The following is a 22,273-nucleotide window of genomic DNA, read 5'->3' as shown; positions in this document are numbered from 1 at the left end:
TCTCAGTATTCCAGCTAAGAGTCTATGCGAGCAGGTCGTAAGAGGAGGTGCTTGCATGGGACACAGCATCAGAACAGGACATGTGGGAAATGAAAGAGTTGGCTGAAGGTGGAAAGTTCTGGAAAGCTTACAGAAAACACTTAAAATACAAAGCTGGTTTCAACGTTAACGTGGTTCGTGAGTTACACCCCTGGAAGGAGCAAAGTGGAGTGACAGTGTTGGAGTAGCGTGGTTGCCTTGTTCCTATGGATTCTATAAAACCTTCAGAGTTTCTTTTTCCCTGGGCTGTGACACTGAGAATGACCAATTTGCCAGAGTTGTGGCCTTGGAAGGAGCAGGGACATCTAGGGAGGGGGCTGGTGGAGGGTGCTTAGTGCCATGAGCCTTTGTCTGCTCGGTAGAGCCCATTGCGTGTAGCTTGGGTAGTCAGCAGGGGTGAGATACGTGTCAAAGTCGAAGGTGCCTAAGGATTCAGTACATTGTGGTTAACACCTTGGACAACTGTCTTGGTCATCTAGTGCTGTTATAACAGAAATACCACAAGTGGATAGCTTCAACAAACAGAAAGTTATATTCTCAGAGTCTAGTAGGCTAGAAGTCTAAATTCAGGGCATCAGCTCCAGTGGAAAGCTCAAACTGGCACACACATTTTTGGGGGACATTATTCAATCCACACAATGACCTTCTAGAGAGAGGGCTCTGGCGTCAGGAAGTACCCTGGAGAGGCAGAGGAACCCAGGCAGGGAAACCACTGGCCTAGGACTCAGAACTCCTGGGTCCTGGTCCCGGTCCCATCACACTTGTTCCTGGGAGGGGCCCTGGGTGAGTGGTTTAATCTTAGTGCCTTCCTGTCCTGGAGGTGGCGCTGTTAATCCCCACTCGGCCTCTGTCACAGGACAGTTGTAGGACCCACAAGGTGAGGCATCATCAGAACATGCCTTATTGTAACAGTTTTAGTAATATCTTCTTCTTATAGGGTTTGGCGTGTGCCAAGGACCGTGTCAAGCATCTTAGATGTTGTATCCTTCTGGATCTCAGCAAAAACATATCACGCTCAAGTTGAGTGGACAGTTTAATTAAGGGAGTAGTTACAGAGGTGGGAAACCAGCAAGGATGCTGCAGGACCTGGGCCCAGTTACCACCCTGGAAGAGGGAAGAGGGGAGGGGAGGTAAAGGAGGGGTGGGAAGCAGAGGAGAGGCAAAGGAGGGATCGGGTAGAGAAACCTGGAGAGTGTAGCAATAGGAGCTGAGTGGGGCCAACTGGCAGGGAAGGAGCCAGGAGGATAAATGCTACCACCTTGTTCTCTTCCCGCTGCCCTCCATAACCCCAGTGCCAGCAAGGACTGAGCCCTGGGCTCATTGGTACCACCTCCTGAGAACAAGGCAGGGAGGAGACGGACTTCAAGCGGATCTGGAGGGTGGATGGAGGCAATCATGCATACACCCGCCCTCTCCTTTGATTCTGTAACAGCCACGAGGGAGATATCTCAGGATTTCCAATTGGAAGGTGAGGGACCTGTGGCACAGCCATGCTGTCACCCTTGCCTAAGGTCACACAGGTGATGGAAGAACCAGGAGTGGAAGCCAGAAACCCTGACAGAGCCCAGGATTTAACCCATTGTGCTCCATCGCCCCTAGTAAAATAAAAGCACCAGGTGTAAGATATTATTCTAAAACCCAAACCCGTTGCCGTCCAGCTGATTCCCACTCCTAGCGATCCTATAGGACAGGGTAGAACTGCCCCATAGGGTTTCCAAGGAGCGGCTGGAGGATTCGAACTGCTGACCTTTTGGTTAGCAGCCGAACTCTTAAGCACTGCACCACCAGGGCTGCACATATATGTGTACGTGTGTGTGTGTGTGTGTGTGTGTATACTTCTGCAAATACATTGACTGATTCCTTCTCTACAATAAATGGAATCTATTTAACGAGGTATGATTCTGGAGCCCTTGAGGGAACATAAAATACGAGTTAAAAATCACTTAAAATAATTCAGAGAAGTTGAGAAGAAAAGAGCATTAGTTCTAAATTATTTGGCAGAATTAGAAAGAGTTACAAATGATTTTTGGAAAGTCCACATTTGGGTGTGCAAAGAAAGTCATTTCTTTAAATTTTACCAGACACTTAAAAAAAAACAAAAACTTAAGCCCAAATAGATAGCCTTGTAGTAGATTTTACTACATTAAAAAAGAAAAAAAACCCATTTGAGTCCACATTGAACTAGTAGATTGGGGCGGCGCAAAAGTCCCCTCTCGCATTTTTACTCAGCAGGAGCACTTGTGAAAAACCCAACCGAAAAAACCAAAGCAAACCCAGCTACTTCTCTAACTGAGAGCTTGGAACGGCTCCAAACTCTCGTTTCTTGCTCAAAAAGCTTAAAACAACTCCACGTGAAAGACAAAATCCATCTAATTGGGCATTTACCTTTTCAGAAATAAAAGGCTCAGTGGAAAGAAAAGAGAGACAAAAAAATGCTCTTTCCTTGGAAGACTAGACTGGAGCCCAAAATAAATCCTCTGAAGTTGTTTGGCCAAGTGGTAAAGGCCTCCACTCTCCTGCCTCCCTGTCGTGTGTATTGCCGCCGTAATAACTGCAGGGCTCTCCCGGGGCCTGAGCGCTAAATCAAGGACCTCAGCACTCAGGGCCGTTCACATCCACAGTCGTGACCCTACTTGGCCCTCACTCGAAGGATTCTGCTTCCTGGAGGGGATCAGACTTCTTCCCCTTTGTAGATGAAGATGCAGACCCATGGGGCAAAGTGGCTTAGTGAAGGTCACAAGGCCTTAGTGAAGGTCACAAGTTAGCGCAGCTGGGGGTAACTACTGGGAAAGGAATAGCCTGTAGCCTTGTTGCATATCTTCCTTTACTCACCCTTTCAGGGCCCCCTCCACCCTTCCCACCCTGAACTGTACAGATGAAGAAACTGAGGCTTAGGAAAGGGACCTGGTCAACACCAGGCCATGTGGCTGAGGAGCAGTAATCCAGACCTCTAACCCCAGTTGATGGAGCCCTGGCTGATATAAAAAGTTAAGTACTGGGCTAGTTATGGAAAGGTTGGTGGTTTGAACTCACCCAGAGGTGCCTTGGAATAAAGGCCTGGCCATCTGCTTTGGAAAGGTCACAACCATGAAAACCCTATGCAGCACAGTTGTACTCTGACACATGGGGTTGCTGTGGGTTGGAATTGACTTGATGGCGACTGGTTTGGTTTTTTGTTTTTGGAACCCTGGTTGAACACCTCCATTCATCCCAATACACTTCTCTCTCCACCTTCCCCCATTCTCTCTTACTGTCCACTTGGCTGGCCCTGAGAACAGTGGCAAAGAAACATAAATGTCAGCCTCAGATCCTACTTAGATCCCGGAGTTCACTTATGGTTGTTGTTGTTGTCAGGTGCCATCAAGTTGGCTCCGACTAAGAGTGACCCCACGTATATAACAGAACGAAACACTGCCGGGTCCTGCACCATCCTCACAATCATTGTTATGATTGAGCCCATCGTTGCAGCTGCTGTGACAATCCATCTCGCTGAGGATCTTCCTGTTTTTCACTGACCCTCTACTTTACCCGGCACGATGTATTTCTCCAGGGACTGGTCCCCCCGATAACTTGTCCAGAGTATGTGAGATGTAGTCTTGCCGTCCTTGCTTCTAAGGAGCATTCTGGCTGTATTTCTTCCAGCTTATGGAGCCAAACCTTTATCGTAATGATAATAACCACCACAACTACTGATCACAATAGTTGTTAGCATTAAGTTGCCAAAGAGCTTAGCCACCACAGCTGAGACTCAGTGGAGGGGCCAAGGTAAGGTAGCCGAGGACCAAGGCACCCAGGTTCTGATAATGAGACCCAGGTATGCAAGATCACAGTGGAATCTCCACAAACGACCTGTTGACAGATAGCTCAGAGACATTTAGTTAATGTGCCTGCTGTTGTTTTTTTTTTTTTAGTTATTTTGTGTGTAAATTGCTTTCTCACTTGGAAGGGGGAGTCACCTAGCAGACAGAGTCAAACTCAGGGAACAACGACATCAATAGGATTTATGGGACAGAGGAGGAGGGAGAAAAAAGCTACAAATAGTCCGGGAACCGTGAATCTTTTTCTCTGTTTTTAATTTTTTTTTTTATTTTATTGTACTTTAGATGAAGGTTTACAGAACAAGCTGGCTTATCATTAAACAGTTAATACACATATTGCTTTATGACATTGGTTAACAATCTCACAACAGTACACATTGTTTTATGAAATTGGTTAACAACCTCACCACACGTCAACACTCTCCCTTATCAACCTTGGGTTCCCTATTTACAGCTCTCCTGTTCCGTCCTTGCCCCTGGGCTGGCATACCCCTTTAGTCTCATTTTGTTTTACAGGACTATCTAATCTTTGGCTGAAGAGTGAACCTCAGGAGTGATTTCATTACTGAGCTAAAAGGGTGTCCAGGGCCCATACTCTCAGGGTTTCTCCAGTCTCTGTCAGGCCAGTAAGTTTGGCCTTTTTTGGTGAGTTAGAATTTTGTTCTGCACTTTTCTCCAGCTCTGTCTGGGACCCCGTATTGTGATCCCTGTCAGAGCAGTCAGTGGTGGTAGCTGGGCACCATCTAGTTGTGCCAGACTCAGTCTGGTGGAGGCTGTGGTACTTGTGGTCCATTAGCCCCAGACGCTACTCACCAAAGTAAAATGCAGAACATTTTCTTTATAAACTATGTTCTGCCAGTTAAACTGGATGTGGGAACTGTGAATCTTGCTGCTGTGTTTTCTGGGGGTTAACTGATTAACTGGCAGTGAGCAAAGCTGTCACTCTGAACAGTCTATCCCTCAGGAGGGTTTCAAGGAAAATAATTCATGGATTTTCCAGAAAACCTCCAGAGATGAACTGTGGAGTGTGCACGATCAGTGTCTCTGTGCTGGTGTCTGCCCAGGTCCTACCATCAGCACCTCCTCTGAGCTAGGCCAGGTGTGCATTCAAATTTCTCATCCCTTTAATCCTAGTCTTTACAATAGCCCTGCAGAGTTGGTGTTTTTGCTGTTTTTCCTAATCCCGTTTTACAGATGTGGAAACTGAGGCTTAGAAAGGTTAAGTCACTTGCCCAAGGTTATATAGCTAGAAAGTGGCAGAGCTGGGATTCGTAATTGCTTCATTTGTGTCCAAAACCCAAAATCTCAGATACCATGATATGTAGTTCCCAGAGTCATCCTCTATGCAGGGGTGGAGTACCCAATAAGCGAGGTATGCATGGGCTGACTTGTGCTTACTTACTAATCTGTAGTGAACAATTTCACATCACTGTAAGTAAGCACAAGTCAGCCTGTGCATACCTGGCTTATTGGATACTCCATCCTTGTCAGGGATTGTAAATTTGAAAAGAGGCTTTGACTGTGCAGGAAGGTGCTGTGGGGTCGGGAGAGAGACAGATGCCAGCCATACCTAAAAGCCGAATCTTCGATGTGGTGAAAAAATGTGAAATTGTTCACGACAGGTGATCTGGTAAGCAAGGTAGGCACTGCACTTACCTTGCCAATTGGATAATCCATCCCTGCCTATATTTCTCTAGGTCAGTAGGGACTGTGGGGGGATGGGGTAGCTTCCTTAAGAGGCTCAGCTATGAAACGTCACATTGGGTATCTACCCCCAAGGCCAGCCCATGAGGAGTGTACGGAATGGAAGCATGGCCCACCGGCCCATGTCTTCTAGTGATGATGACCCCAAATTCTGTAATTCTTGACTTTTTCTCCAGTTGCTGCTTCTGAAGTCTTATACCAGCACCCTTGTCCTCCTAAAGGCTGAGGCTCAAAGCCTTCACCCTGATTTACCACTTTGGGCTAGTTCTGTGGCTCTAGTAGCCTCCTCACAACTAGACCAATAAACAACATTATGATAAATGGCAAAGAGGGTGAAATGGTAAATGATTTCATTCTACCTGACTCAGTGATCAATGCCCACGGATGCAGCAGTCAAGAAATGAAATGACAGATTGCATTGGGCAAATCTATTGCAAAAACCTCTTTAAAGTGTTAAAAAGCAAAGATGTCACTTTGAGAATTAAGGTGCGCCTGACTCAAGCCATGGTCTTTCAGCTGCCTTGTATGCGTGTGAAAGCCAGACAGTGAAAAAGGAAGGTTGGAGGAGAAATGACACCTTTGAACTGTGGCGTTGGCGAAGAGTATTGAATATATCACGGACTGCCAGAAGAACGAGCAAATATGTCTTGGTGGAAGTACAACCAGAATGCTCCTTAGAAATGAGCATGGGGAGACTTTGTCTCACTTACTTTGGCGATGTCATCAGGAAAGACTGATCGCTAAAAAAGGGCAACATACTTGGTAAAGTAGAGGGTCAATGAAAATGAGGGAAACCCTCAATGAGATGGGTTGACACAGTGGCTGCAACAATGGGCTCAAACCTGCCGATTGTGAGGATGGCGCAGGACCAGGCAATGTTTTGCTCTGTTGAACCCGGGCTTTCCATGAGTCAGAGCTGATTCAATGGCAACTAACAACAGTCTGGCTTCAGTTTTAGATCTGCATGTTGACTCTGTATTGCTGATTGTAATCACTCCTCCTTTGGATTGTGGACATAAATTGAATTCAGAGAGCCCCACGGTGCCTGGGGATTGAGGAAGGATGGCGAACCCACCAGGGGGCTGGAGACGGGACTGGGAGCAGATGGGTTAGTACAAAGTTTGTAATCGGGCATGTAAATTTACCCAAATCCCTAGATAGGTGTGTCTTGGGACCACCTGCGTAAAGTAAAACAAATAGTAAAAGTCACTGTTGCAGGGTTGGAAAATTCCCTTTAATAACAGCTTCGCAGTGGAGAGAAAGGTCTGCTGTTCTTGTTACTTGAAAGCCCTGTTAATCCTACCACCTGGTGGAGAGATTGATGAATAAAGACTGTTGCTTGGGAAACATATTAGCTGCCACAAACAACAATGTCTTTGTGGGGTGCTCTTCTGGAGCTTTCTAAAGCGTAATCTTAAATTTTAAAATTCAGTCTTTTGAGCAAAAAGGAAATTAAAACGAAAGGCAGAGATTTGGCAGACAGCAAGCCTGAGCTCCCTTCAACCACCTGATAGAAACTTTAAATGAAAAGTACGCCTTTCCTAAAGGTTTGAAGAGTTGGTTTAGGCATAAGGCCTGGTGCTATTTTTCTGTCTCTGGCTTATGACATGGAACAAAGTGAGCTAAGCAGACATGATCTATGAACTATATTGTTGTTGTTAGCCGGGGCCAGTCAGCCTCTGACTCATGCCGACGCGTTGCACAGCGGAGTGAAACGCTGCCTGGTCCTGCGCCATTCGCAAGCCTGGTTTGGGATGAGACTGTTGCGATCCGTAAGATTTTCTTTGGCTGGTTTTTGGAAGTAGATCACCAGGCCTTCCTTCCTAGCACATCTTTAGTCTGGAAACTCCACTGAAACCTGTTCAGCATCATCGTAACACGCAAGCCTCCCCTGGCAGACGGGTGGTGGCTGCACATGCGTACCTTGGCCGGGAATCAAACCCAGGTCTCTTACCTGGAAGGCAAGCCCTCTCCCACCGACGATCGATGCCTCATCCATGAACTACAGGATTTTATAAGTTAAACTGATGTCTATACAATGCCAAGGAAGCAAGCAGAGAGAAAACACTTAGCAGCCGGGAGACAATTTTGAATATCGGCATACCACTGCACCATCAAGGACCCTGCTCCTTGGATGGGGTAAAGGAGGTTTCTATTTTTCTCTGAACATAAGCCAAGGTGTCACAAGCATGACGGTTACGAGAGTGGGGTGGTTGGATGAGCAGGTGAATGACAGCAAGTTGCAGAGGACGCCCGTTTAAGTAGCGCGAAACAGGAAAGAACTGTAAAATCTTAGCATTTGCAGACAGCCTCAGCAGTGCCCATGTTCAGCCTTCTTCCAGTTATTCATCCAATGAGCCACTCGTTGATTCATTTAAATAACCATCAGGGCTCTGCCACTTCCTAGCTGTGTGACCCTGAGCAAGTCACTGGACCTCTCTGTGCCTCGGTGTCTTCATCTATAAAATGTAGAGTATAACAGGACCTAAGGAGCCCTCTGTTCTGTCCTGTAGGGTTTCTGTGAGTCAAAATTGACTCTACGGTAATGGATTTTTTTTTTTTTTTTTTAAGGAGTCCTGATGGTGCAAATGGCTAAACAAAAGGTTGGCAGTTTGAACATACTCAGCGGCCTTGCAGAAGAAAGACCTGGCAATCTACTTCCATAAAGATTACAGCCAAGAAAACTCCATGGGGCAGTTCTACTTTGTCACATGGGGTCGCTATGAGTCAGAACTGACTCGATGGCACCCAGTAACAACATAACAGTACCCACCTCCTGGCAGATACCAAATGAGCACTTAGTGGGTTAATACTTGGAAAGTGCTTAGAGCAGTGCTGGGTGCAGAGAACACACTGGTAAGTGGTTGCTAAATAGATGGGCGAGGTGTCACCATCATCATCCTGGTCGTCACTGACATTTGGAAACTGTCTTACTCAGTCTCCCCTGAAGTAGCAGTTCCCTTGGCTGTGACTCCACCAGGTGTTTATTATGCCCTGGCTTGAACACTCCCAGCGATGAGGAGCACTGCCCCACACAGTGGCCCTTTGACCTCTGGCCAGCTCTGTGGGTTAGGAAGCAACTCCTCACACAGAGCTTCTAACTCGGGAAGACTTCCTGGAGGAGGTGGTAGGGCAGGGCAGTCTGGAGCTTTCCGAATGTAAAAACAGAGGTGTAAAAGCCAGGTAAATTGTCTGGGCTTAGGAAGCTAGTGTGGCCACCAGATGTCAGAGGCAGGTGAGACACACCTAAGATTTTAGATGTGAAAGGGATCTTAGGATCCCCAAAACCAAAAAACTAAATTTATTGCTGTTGAGTGGATTCTGCCTCATGGCAACCTCATGTGTTACAGAGTAGAGCAGTGCTCCACAGGGTTTTCTCTGCTGTGATCTTTACGGAAGCAGATCACCAGGACAGTCTTCCGCTGAGCCACGGAGTGAGTGAGATACCAACCTTTAACCTTTAGGTTAGTAGATGAGCTCGAACCATCTACACCACAGCCTTTATTTTACAGCTAAGAAGGTGGCTCAGACTGGTGCCACACCCTCAGCCCATGAGCCGGCAGAGCCAGGGCTAGAAGCCAGCCCCACTTTCACACTGCCCAAGGCTGCTTTCACTCTGGGGCTCCTCCTGACTTGGGCAGCTCAGGGTGTCCTGAAGGGCCCACCTCTCTGCCCTTGCGCACACAGAGGGAGCAGGAAGAGGGCCTGGACTGTGGGCTGTGCCTCTCCTGTTATAGCCCAGCTGCGGGGTGGGCGTTTGTGACTTCTGGCATCTGTCTGCCCTCTGCTCTGCCCTCTGCTTTCTGAGCTTCTGCCAGGCAATGCCGTGTACCGGACATCCTGCACTCACCTAACCTCCAAGCAGGGCTTCTAGGTCATTGATGTGCTCCAGATTTGCCATCTGAGAAAACTGAGGCTCACTGAAGAGGGCCACTTGACCCCCGGTGGCTAGGTGAGGAGCGGTGAGCTGGGGGCTGGGACCCACGTTCTCCCCACATCATGGCGTCTTCCTCTAATGCGTGTGTACCCAGGAAGTTTCCGGCCGTGTATCTGGTTTCACTCACCATGTTCACAGGACCTCGGCCAACCTCCCTCCGCCCACACCCCTTCACTTTCTTCTCAAGGATCAGATAAGAGACCAAAAGAACAGTTTCCCTCTACCATTTCAAAGGGTATAAATAGGGCAGTTAATGGTGGCCCCCTGGGTCGCCCTCACCAGGGACAGATTATGATGTCAGCCCTCCCTGTCCCTTGGCCCAAGGTTTTAATGGTCAAGTTTCCCTTCCTCTCTTCTTCCTTCCCTCCTTTTCTTCCTTCCTCTCCCCCTCATCGAAAAGTTCATAGTTGTTTAAAAGTACATAGTTGTGTCTCTGTAACTAACACTGGTAGGAAAGCAAACAGACCAACATTGCACAATCCCTCCCAGATCTGAGAAGGGAGCACAGTTCTGGGAAAACACGAAACGGGTCCATCAGGCACAGAGGAGGGGGGCTCAGCCTGCCTGCACCTCCCTCCTTGGAAGGCAAATCCCTCACCCAACAGGAAGATCAAGGATGCCTCCTGTCCCTGAGGCCATGGGGGCGGAGGGGGCAGCAAGGGGCAGAGGGGAGAGCAAGGCTCTGGGCTCACCAGGCCACCATTTATTAGCTGTGTGATCGGGGCCGGTGACAGCCATGTCTGAGCCTCTGTTTCCCCACTTGTGCTTCTGGTATGATAACACCACCCATCTCCCCAGGTGAGATAAGTAAAACAGTCAAGGATCTGAGAAGACCACAAGAAGAGGCAGCGTTCACGCAAGGACTCTGAAGGCAGGTGGGGCCTTCCGATGGTTGGAGTGAGGGTGGAGAGGAACCAGGAAACAGTGGGGCCCCTCGGCAGGAACCCAGATGGAGCCGGGACACCTTCCCAGTGATGTGATTGGACGGAAAGGTTGTAAGAGGAAAAAGCTGAGGCCTCAACTTGGTGGGTCCTAAATGACCTGTGTACTTACAGTAAGGAGGGGCAATCAAGGTTTCTGTTTCTGCATGCAGAAAGGGCTTTCACCAGACCCACATTTTAGGACGGCCAGAATTACACTGGATGGCAGGGAGGGGACCATGACTCCCACAGTCCAGGCGGGAGGCATTGTGAGCTGAGCCTAAAGCAGGGCAGAGAAGGCTGCCAGGCGAGAAGGCCCGGGGGCCACACCCTTCTGGGTCTGAGAACTGGTGCACTAGGGCCCTGAGGAGCTAGAACTTGAAAGCAGCGTGGGAACTTCCAGCCTGGTAGCTGAGAGAACCAAGGAGCCCTGGATGACCACGGGGATCACAGCAACAGAGTTACAGACCAGGGTGTCCCTCTCATGACGGGCCTTTAGACCTGAGTTGGGGAAGCTAACATCTGAAGACCAGCCAGGCAGAAAAGGGGAAAGAGGAAGCTGTGGCAGAGTCACAAAACCGAGGTAGCCTCTGGAAACGTTCAGGCAGTCCCTTGCAGGATGTGTCCTGATTCCTTACAAGCAGCTCAGTTGCCTGATGGAAAATTCCCTCCTCTCCATTGCATGTCCAGTCCTTTGATCCAAGAGGAGAAACTAAACCCTTTGTATGGAGTCAATTTCAACTCTCAGAACTACCCTATAGGGTTTCCTAGGCTGTAATCTTTGGGGAGGGACTCTGGTGGCGTAGCAGTTAAGAACTTGGCTGCTGACCAAAGGGTCAGCAGTTTGAGTCCACCAGCCTCTCCTTGGAAACCCTATGGGGAAGTTCTCTGTCCTATAAGGTTACTATGAGTCATACTTGACCTGATGACATTCGGTTTGGCTTGTTTTTCGGTCAATCTTCAGGGAAGCAGACCTCAATTTTTTTCTTCTGTGGAGCAGCTTGTGGGTTCAAACTACTGACCTTTCAGTTAGTAGCAGAGACCTTAACCACTGCGCCACCAGAGCTCCTTCCAAAAAAAAAAAAAAAAAAGTTGTCATTAAGTCGATTCCAACTTACAGCGACCCTATAGGACAGAGTAGAATTCCCCATAAGGTTTCCAAGGAGTGGCTGGTGGACTGAACTGCCAACCTTTCCGTTAGCAGCTGAGCTCTTAACCACGTGCCACCAGGGCTCCAAGAAGAGAAGCACAGTTAAAGGGCTTAGACCAGTGTCTGAGTGGACAGCGGGTGCGCCCTCCAGGTTTCTTCACTCTCATCTGATCAGGAGTCACAGGCGTAGGGAGGAGGAGAGTCTACTGGATTGCAGGGAGAATGCCCTTCCTCGTGTTGAGCAGGCGCGGGCCCAACTTCCTCCTTGGCATCCATTGTGGATTATGGATTGATTGGCGTCCCCCTGTAATGGTAGCCTGTGAATGCCTTGTTCGGAAATAGTCTCTCTCTCTCTCTCTCTTTTTCTTGGCTTTTAACAACAGAAATTTATGTTCTCACAGCTCTGGAGGCTAAAACCCAAATCGAGGCCTGGACTGTGCAGATTTCTTCCTTGTTGGTAGCCCTGGGCGTTCCTGGTTCTGGTCTTTGAAGATGTTATCAGTTAACATGAGGTCAAACAGGAGTAGGGGATCCTAATCCAATCTGAGTGGTGTCCTTATAAAAGAGAAGAGACAGACAGAGACAGGGACAGACGGAAGGAAAACAACTCTGTGACCTCAGAGCTAGGCTGCAGCTGCAGGTCAAGCAACGCCTGGGGCTATGAGAAGCTGGGAGAGATAAGAAAGGATCTTCTCTGAGAGCCTTTGGAGAGAGCATGGTGCTGCCAACACCCTGAACTCAGACTCCTACCCTCCAGAACTGTGACACAGTAAAATATCTGTTCTATTAAGCCACCCAGTTTGGGGTGCTTTGTTACAGCAGCCCTAGGTAACTTATACAGGAGTCCCTGGGTGGAAAAAATGGTTAAGCACTTGAGTACTAGCCAAAAGATTAGGAGTTCCAGCCTAGCCGGAAGCACCTTGGGAGACAGGCCTGACAATCTGCCTTTAAAAGGTCACTGCCTTCTCATAGCCCCAGGCGTTGCTTGGCCTGCAGCTGCAGCATAGCTCTGAGGTCACAGGGTTGCTTTCCTTCTGTCTGTCTGTCTCTGTCTGTCTCTTCTCTTTTATAAGGACACCACTCAGATTGGATTAGGACCCCCTACTCCTATTTGACCTCATGTTAAATGATAACATCTTCAAAGACCAGAACCCTATGGAGCAGTTCTGCTCTGCACACGTGGGGATGCCGTGAGTTGGAATCAACTCAACAGGAACTCACAACAACGAGGAGACTAATTCAGCCTCCTTTGTCACTTTACAAAGGCCTTGTCTTCTTTGTCTCCCCCGAACTCCAGCTTTCAGCCCCTCTGCCTGCCTCCACTTCCAACTCTCTCTGGCAAGTGCAGAAGCTTGAAGCTATTGCCAGCAGGCTTAGTCGGGTCATACACTGCAAGGGGGTAGGTGGGGATGGCTATGGAGGAGGCAGAAATGCATGTGAACCTAGGTGTCTCCCCCAGTAGCCTGGTTATTGGCAAGTTAGACTCTGAAAAATGGATAGAAGAATTTAACTCACTCATAGTAGTTGTGAAATTAAAATTTGGAATGGTTCCTGGCATATAGTAGGGGCTCAACAATGAACAGTCTTATCCCTTGAAGAGAGTGGTCCTCCAATGCTAATGAGAGTCAGGAGATCCTGGCGAGCTTCTTAACAGTATGGGCCTGATTAAGAGTATCGGGGATGAGGCCCACTGCTCTGTGCGACTTGTCTAAGAGTGGACTCTGGAGAAGCAGTGAGGTCCCGGACGTCTGCCTAGCCTGTATTCCCTGTGTCTCTTGTCCCTGGTATCTCCACCTCCTTGCTCACTGGCTCCTTCTTGGCTCTCACAGTGGGACTCCCCTGTGCAGGTTATCTCCCAACTGGCATTACAGGTTAGTTCTTGAAAAATTGGTGTCCAGGCTGTGGGTCAGCCCCAGGTTGGCCCTGAGAGAGGGCCCTGAAGGAGGAACAAGGAGCCTGTGGACTCCTCGCCCCCTGGTCCTTATCACAGCCGATGTGCACTTCACCAAGTGCCCTGGAATAATGCTTGTTGATGTTAGTCACTGTTGAGTCTATTCTGACTCATGGTGGCTCCATGCATGTAGAGTAGAACTGCTCCATAGGGTTTTCAGGGCTGTGATCTCTCAGAAGCAGATCACCAGGCCTGTCCTCCAAGGCGTCTCTGGGTGGATTCAAACCTCCAAACTTTCAGCTAGTCAAAAAACCTCAAACCCACCGTTGTCAAGTCAATTCTGATTCATAGTGATGCCATAGGGTTTCCAAGGCTGTAAATCTCTACAGAAGTAGACTGCCACGCCTTTCTCCCACAGAGCCACAGATGGCTTTGAACCACCAACCTTTCAGTTAGCAGTCAAGTGCTTTAACTATTGTGCCCAGTGGTTAACCATTTGCACCACTCTGGAACAATGCTAACAGAAAGGATACCCCTGGCTAACATTTATTGATATGCTCCTTACATGCGTTTTCTAGTTCCTTCTTACAACCTTGTGAGGTCAGGTACTTTTACCATCCTCATCACCAAATGAGGAGACAAGTACCAAGTGGTTAGAAAACTTGCCAAAGACACAGTTAGCCAATGCCACAGCCATTTACCAAGTCATTATTTGTTTGTCACTTATGACCGGTAGGCTTAGTGGGGCACGATTTCTTCTTCTCTTTCGTCATCATCATCGTTTCCACTCTACAGGTGAGAAAACGCTGGTGTGACAGGAGCTGGGTCCTAGGCGTGCAGGTGCTGGGTGTCAGGATCGCCCACGGGAGCTGAAGGTGGAGAGGGGTAGAACTTGGTCATCTCAGTTCTGTCATGTGCGTGCAGTGTCCCGGCCACACTGCTCCCGGCCCCTGCGGTGCTGAGGGGTGATGATAGCACAGAGAATGGAGCGGGGAGGGCTTCTTGTGTAAGGCGGGGGCTGTGACTGGGGAGCTTGTGTGGTTGGACCGGGTGCCCTTCAAGGTCGTGTCAACCCTGGTCAAGTCTCTGTGTTTGAACTCAGGATGCTGCTTAGGGTAAAACTTATGAGCGTAAATGTTGGGCTTTGGTAGTCAAGACAACCTTGGCTTTGAATCTCACCTTTGCCAATTTCTTACTGTGTGGCCTTGAACAAATTACTTAACTCTTTCAGACCCTCAGTTTCCACATCTGTGAAATGGGGCTAAGAGTACCGGCCTCAGAGGATTGCCATGAAGACTGAATGGATTCATGCACATGAAATATTTAGCACAGTGCTGGCTGCATGGTCCACACTCCATCCATGGTAGCTATTCCTGTTTTATTGTGATGAAAAAACACATAACGAAACATTCCATCTCAACAATGTCTTCATGCACAGTTCAGTGACATTGATTACATTCTTTAGGCTCATGGTAGCGATTCATAACAATAGTATCTCCCCGAGTAAATCAGCCAGACCTCAGCATTTAACCTTCGAATGCAAAAAATCCACTTCATTATTAGGAATCCAACAAGTTGAGCCCATTCCAGAGAGGAAAACTATAAGAACTCAGCGAAAGCTTTCCCAGCCAAACCAACACACCTGCTTCCTGCCTAAAGCTCCGTTCTGTTCTGATTTCAGCACAGCCGGATTGGCTTCCCCACCTCTGGGCCTTGAGGGAGGCAGGTGCAACAAGACCCTAAAAGAGGCGGGGGAGCTTCCCCATTCAGCTTCCTGCACCCAGAGCATGGCCATGTCGGGTGGTTCCCACACCCAGAATCTCTGTCCCTAACCCCACTCTCTGCACGATGCCTGTCCAACCTCCCACCACTCACACCAGGCTTTTCTATTCTCTCACCCTCTGTAACTGCCCTCGCTCCTTCCTACTTCTGGGTCACCTGTCTCCATTACAAACTGTCTGGCCAGATAGTCTCAGTCTTGATCTCACTGTCCTGATCATCGGGTTCTAGATTGGAGTTCAGATTAAGAAACCCGCACACACCCACTTGTACAGCTAAGAGTTTCCTCTGGGTACAGAGTGGTATACAGAGTGGCCCCGTGTTTGGTGAGACCGGTGTTGCCCCTCCCAACACAGTGGCTTCTCAACGGCAGAAGCCAGGAGCGTACTGTTGCCCCTGCCAACCCAGAGCGCAGGGTTCGGCACAGCGCAGACATTGACTCAGCAAGGCTGGTGTGAAATAAATGGTGTTAGTCCTGGATTTGACCATAGAGTTGAGTGAAGACCTAGGCTATAATTCAGGCTCCAATCTTTACTAGTAATATGACTCTGAGCAAGTTCCTTAATCTTCTCAGCCTCCGTTTAACCAGTTGCCATTGAGTGGACCCCAACTCATGGGGACCCCCGTGTTTCAGCGTAGAACTATGTCCTATAGGGTTTTCAATGGCTGTGATCTTTTGGAAGTAGATCTCCAGGCCTTTCTTCCGAGGCTTTTCTGGTGGATTCAAACTGGCAATCTTTTGTTTAGTACCCAAGCACTTAACCATTTCCTCTAGCTAGGGACTCTAGCCTCAGTTTACTCGTCTGCAAAATGGTAACAATAAGTACACATAGCACAGGACCGTGTAAGGATTAACCGAGCCTTTGAGAACAAGGCGTGTAGTTTAGCAAAGTGCTAGTAAGCACTTGAAAATATCATCTGCTGCTTACTGTTGCTACTGCTGTTTTTACTTTATTATTGTTACTACTAAAGTGCTTCCACATTGTTGTTCGTTGCTGTTGTCCAGTGTTCAACACAACCCTGCAAAGTAGCTGAAGCAGTACAGCCTCCATTTTCGTAACGAGTAAACTAACTCAGAGAAAGGCTGTTTTTCTAAAATGCCACAGCTTGACTTGACCCACTTCCCTGGCTGGCACCTCTAGCTGCAGGCCACACAGGTTAGGAACATGACATGACCCCAGGCCTCTGAGGAAAGACTCCTGTAATTTTAAAAACACGGCAGTATTGTCATCCGAGCCGTGTTCCTAATGACTCAGATGGTCACGTTTTGCTTGGGGGGAAAAAGCTATGATTTACAAGGCTATGACTCTGCTTCTCCGGGAATGATGTGGCATTTTATTTCCTATCCCCTGCCCCACCCCGAGAAGAAACACAGTTGGAAAACACAATCTCCTGTGAGGTTTATTGTATGACATTATGCAGTAGAAAGGCGCTTCAGATGGCACGGGGAGCTGCAGATGGTGGCTGCAGCGATGGGAACCAAGGGGGAACGATTCTTGGATCCAAAACAGGAGAAGAAGCAGAACACAACCATTGCTTCTTTGGCTGGAATTTGTCCTAATCTTCTGTGCTCCAACTAGAGTTAGTAGAAATGATTCCTGCCTCCAAGTCTCCTGGTTTAAGCCCTGCTTAATGCCTGGATGGAAACCCTGGTGGTGTAGTGGTTAAGAAGTACGGCTGCTAACGAGAAGGTTGGCAGTTCAAATCCACCAGGTGCTCCTTGGAAGCTGTATGGGGCAGTTCTACCCTGTCCTCTAGGGTCACTATGAGTCAGAATTGACTGGACGGCAATGGGTTTTGTTTTGTTTTGGTTTAGAGCCTGGGTTGGCACCTCATAGCCATCCATTGAATAAATAGAGTGAAGGAGATGGGATGGGTCAGCACAGGATGAGAGCAGGTCAGCATGGTGGTGGAACAAGCCCAGAGTCGGAAGACTTAGGCCACACTCCAAACACACTGCTCCCCAACCATGTGACACTGATGGAGCCCGCCTCTCTGGGCTTCAGCTTCCCCTTTTGTGATCTTGGGAAGTCACCTGAGCTTTTCTGTGTCTCTCATAAAATGGAGATAATATCTAATTTGTCTTCCGTGTATGGCTCATGTGTATGTACACACTCCACAAATTTGTATTAAATGTAGGGTTACTGTATGACCTCACCATTCTGCTTCTAGGCCTATACCCAAGAGAAATAAAAACATATGTCCACACAAAAACTCATATGCGGATGTTCGTAGCCGCACTATTCACAGTAGCCAAAAGTGGAAACAACCTCAATGTCCATCAGCTGACGAATGGATGAACAGAATGTGGTGTGGCCATACAATGGAATATTATTCAGCCATAAAAGGGAATAAAGTACTGAAACAAGCTACCAGGTGGATGCACCTGGAAAACATTACGCTGAGTGAAAGAAGCAATAGGCCACATGTTGTGTAATTCCAGCCGAATGAAATGTTCAGAACGGGGAAATCTATCAAAACAGAGTAGATTAGTGCTTACATAGGCCTAGAGGGGATGCAGCGGGGGGAAGCTATAGCTAAAGGATACAGATTTCTTTCTGAGGGGGTGAAAATGTTCTAAAACTGAATGTGGTGCTGTTGTTTTGTGTCCTCAAGTCGATTCCGATTCATAGTGACCCTATAGGACAGAGTAGTACCGCCCCATAGGGTTTCCCTAGGCTGTAACCTTTATGGGAGTAGATCACCAGGAGCCCCTGGTGAACTTGAACCACAGACTTTTTGGTTAGCAGCTGAGTGCTTAACCATTGCGCCACCAGGGCTTCCTGAATGCGATGTAGGTTTTACATATCTGTGAATAGGCCAAAAACCAATGAATGTGTATAAAACCAAAACCAAACCCGTTGTCATCAAGTCAGTTCTGAGCCATAGTGACCGTATAGGACAGAGTAGAACAGCTGCATGAGGTTTCCAAGAAGTGGCTGGTGGATTTGAACTGCCTGCCTTTATGGTTAGCAGCCATAGCTCTTAACCACTGTGTCAGCAGGGTTTCCATGCAACACAAACAGGTGCTTGTATAAAACATATTTGACCTGCGCGAAGTCCCCGACTTACAACGGGGTTCCGTTCCAAACACTCCATCGTAAATCAGTTCTGCCGTGAGTTGAATACTTCTTTATTATTTTTACCTTTTATTATCAGTATCTTTATAAATCGACCTTTGAACACCTGTGAGTGAACATCTGAGAATGATAACATCAGCTACAACACTGTATGTGGGACATACTGCTGACGATAAGATGTACAAAAAGCAAAACAGACAGTTGTAAGTGCGGTTCCTCATAACTCTTACATTTTGTGAATTGGGGACTAACTGTATAAATAATTGGGTGAGTGGACATATAGGTGAATGCACTTTAATTACCTTGAATGGTCTTTACAAGGCAGTAGATAAACCGAATATCAAAACGGACACAAACTTTCCTCCTCCTTCCTTCCAGCAGGTGCCGTCTTCAGACTCCACTTTTCTGAACCGATAATGCCAGTAAGAAGTAATTAGCATCCCCAAGGGCTGTGACAAGCTGATGCTTCAAGCCTTCTGGCCAAGATACTTGCATCTGAGGACCGAGATGGACGATTTCTCAGGCTACTGAGGTAAATGTCAAGTAACCTTTCTGCACACAAATGGGAAGAAACGTGGGATATGTTATCTTTTCTGGTGTTAAAACAAAAATCGTATTAATCCAACAATAAAAAAAAATCGAAGTTTGTTGAATATACAATTTGCAAATTAGGGTAACATTTTGACTAGAGTATCAAAAATGTTTCAAAGATGAGAAGGACTTCCAAAATTCTTAGACCCAATCTTATCAACATTGCCATGGAAAAAGGAGTTGGAACAGAACTGATAAACTTGCGGTCAGGAAGGATCTTCATACCACATTGCCTTGAAGAACAATTACAGTAATTACCGATTTATCCTAAACATAGCTCCCAGTCTGACCTTTGGAGTCTGACTGAATTCTTCAAACAGCACAACGCCCAAAGCAAAACGGTCCTGTTAGTTTATCTAGATCATTGTTTCACTCCAAAGTGGCTTTTAGGAACCAGTTTTTTCAAGGCTCAGGGTTCAAAAGGACACCTCAGGGCAGTGGGCTGTGTGGGTTACGGCAACTCCCATGAAAGCCAGTAATCTGACGTCCAGGAGAATTAAAACGAGTCTGTCACTGGTTTCTTCCATGGATTATGTTGGGGGCAGAGGGGAGATGTTCCCTTGTTTCTTGGTCTCTTTATAACATGCCCTGCTCTGCCAGAGATTTTCTACAGAGGGAATGCCTGTGGAAGGGGACTATCTTTTTCTTAAAGGGAAGCCTCTTGGGATCTCATGAAAACTGTTAAGTCAAAAAACAGGTTGAGAAAAGCCCTTCTATGACAAGTGCCTGTCATCTCAAAGAAGGCCTAGAATGACACTCTGGGGTTCCCCAGGTAAGGGTCCGCAAACTCTGGCCCAAGGGCCAAATCTGGCCTGGCCTGTTTTTGTACTTAAAATTTTATTGGGACACAGCCACAGATATTCATAGAGACTGGAGGTTTTGGCTTCAGCATATTTTGGGGGGAATACAGTTCAGTCTATACACTGGGGTTTAATTGTAGCTATAAAAAAAAAATTTTTTTTATAGTAGAAGAAGGAAGATAGTTGTGTGTGTGTGCATGTAGGTAACTATAATCTTATATGATTGTCAGTAAGGATAGATAGATAGATAGATCGATTGATCAGTTGCCATGGAGTTGATTCGTGTATAAATGTGTATGTATTTGTAGTTGTTGTTAGCTCCTGTTAGGTCTGCCCCTGATTCGTGACAACTCCACGCACAAAGGTATCGGACTGTTGTGAACTGTGCGCCATAGAGTTTGCACTGGCTGATTTTTCAGAGGAGCCCTGGTGGCGCAGTGGTTAAGAGCTTGGCTACAAACCCAAAGGTCGGCACTTTGAACCCATCAGCCGATCCTTGGAAACCCTATGGGGCAGTTCTACTCTGTCCTGTAGGGTCGTTACAGGTTTGTTTGTTTTTTTTTCTGGAAGTAAAAAGGCTTTTCTTTCCAGTCTGCCTCAGTTTGTAAGCATCACAATAACACACAAGCCTCCGCTGACAGATGGGTGGTGGCTGCACTTGATGTGCACTTGCCAGGACTTGAACCCAGGTTTCCCTCATGGAAGGCAAGGATTCTACCACTGGACCACCAGTGCCTGACCTTTCTTTGGGCCACTCCTGTAGGAACTGAGCCACTTGGGTCTTGAGATTTATTAGTTTTGTGTATATGAATAGATAGATGAGATAGAGAGATGAGCTTGAGCCCTTCTGGGGCCTCAGTATGGGGCCTCCTGTAGAAGGAAAGATGCAATGGCCATGGTGTTCCCTAGGAGCTGAAGATATGAACAAAGGAGATAAGAAACAGAAAGGAAGACAGTGAGGATGAGTGGAGACAAAAGACATAGAGAAGGGGTTAGGGGTTTAATCTTTCAAGGAACATGTTGAACAAAATAATGGTGATTGGGAATTCATCCCATCTCAGAACAGAGCTAAGCATGGCCAGTTTATACGATAGACAAGTGCGGAGAGCCTTGGACCTGGCCGTAGACCCCCGTCATGGCACCATCTTGGATAGAACAGGATTGGGAGCATAACAGGAGGTTCCATTTGGCCAATAAGCCAATGTACAGTGGAGAGCACTAGGGCTGCTCACAGCCAAGACCCTCAGTTGTTATGGAGGAGCCTCACGAAGTCACATATTCACTGTGTTGGTCAAGGAGGGTTTCTCAGAGAAGGTAATGATGGAACCAAATCTGACAGAATAGACAGTGAGGATGAAGGAGAGCAGAGCTGCTGGTCACAGGCCAGACAAGTGGGGCTCCAGCTACAGGCCCCCTTTTATCTCTGCATTCCTTCTTGCTTGAAGAATCATGCACAGGAACGCATTTCCTCCCAGAAAAGAAGCGTTGTCAGCTGGCCCAGAGACAGGCTGGAGGCCAGGGAATTCAGATTAGATTACTGGCCATCCTGGCAGCTAGCAGATACTAACATGGGCAGTGTGGAGAGCTGGTGGAATGTCCCTTGCTGATGACCTTTAAGATGAGAGCAACAGTTGCAGGAAATGGGGTTACTCCCGGGGAGAGAGGAGCCTTGGGGGAGCAGTCTTTGCATATCTGAAAAGCTGCCAACAGGGACGGGGGAGGATGAATTTGTCCAGGGCAATTTGTAGGGAAGGAATTCAAGAGGGCTGAGTGAAAGGCAAGGAGCAAACTTTCAGCTCAGGCTCCATTTTTCCTTCCTTGCTTTCTTCTCATTCATCCATTCAGCAAACATCCACCAGTGTCTCCTAGGTCGCTGGCACTGTGCTGAGCACTGGAAAGGACCAGAAAGTAGGACAGAGCTTGTCTTCGAGATGCTAATAATCTATGGGAGAAGCAGGGTGGTTCTGGGCTCAGCGGAGCGAGGAGACTATGTAATCTGGGGAACTCCTTTAAGAAAACATACTATGCTATGAATTTAAAGTAAAATACAAGCCCTGGGCACTTGTAGTGTTGCTGAGGGGCCCAGGAACTCAAGCTTCATCAACTTGGGGTCTGTCCTCTTGGATTTGTGAGCCAAGATGCGGGTTAGCCAGCTTTCTTTCCCAGGGTACCTGGAGACCGCTGGGACTGGTTAGCACAAGGAAAACACTTGGCAGAGAGTCGGCAATGCGAATTCTGGTGTACACGTTGTTTTTCTTGCTGTCAGCTGCCGTTGAGTCAGCTCCCAACTCACAGTGACCCTGTATACAACAGAACCAAATGTTGCCCAGTCCTGTGTCATCCCCGCGACCGGTTGCGGATCAGACCATTTGGATCCATAGGGTTTTCATTGGCTGATTTTCAGAAATAGATCACCAGACATTTCTTCCTAGTCTGTTTTAGTCTGGAAGCTCCACTGAAACCTGTTCAGCATCGTTGCAACACGCAAGCCTCCGCTGACAGATGGGTGGTGGCTGCTCATGAGGTACGCTGGCCAAGAAATAAACCTGGGTCTCGTGCATGGA

General features: G+C 47.7%; 1 protein-coding gene across 3 annotated transcripts in view; it reads left to right on the top strand.

The window, feature by feature from the left end:
* ST3GAL1 (ST3 beta-galactoside alpha-2,3-sialyltransferase 1) overlaps window positions 1-22,273 on the top strand; it is a 104,273-nt gene that overhangs the window by 8,132 nt on the left and 73,868 nt on the right. Inside the window, exons 1-2 of one of the 3 annotated variants that reach the window (XM_010588515.3) lie at window positions 12,645-18,521; window positions 18,697-18,850. The gene's annotated coding sequence lies outside the window, so the exon portion shown is untranslated. Of the gene's footprint in view, window positions 1-12,644; window positions 18,522-18,696; window positions 18,851-22,273 lie in introns of those variants that run through there. The other 2 variants (XM_010588514.3, XM_003408191.4) reach the window with 2 other exon arrangements.

This window comes from Loxodonta africana, chromosome 14 (genome assembly GCF_030014295.1).
Source record: "Loxodonta africana isolate mLoxAfr1 chromosome 14, mLoxAfr1.hap2, whole genome shotgun sequence".
Lineage (NCBI taxonomy): Eukaryota > Metazoa > Chordata > Mammalia > Proboscidea > Elephantidae > Loxodonta > Loxodonta africana.
Note: the sequence above shows the minus strand (reverse complement) of the source record. Positions and strands in the feature narration are given on the sequence as shown.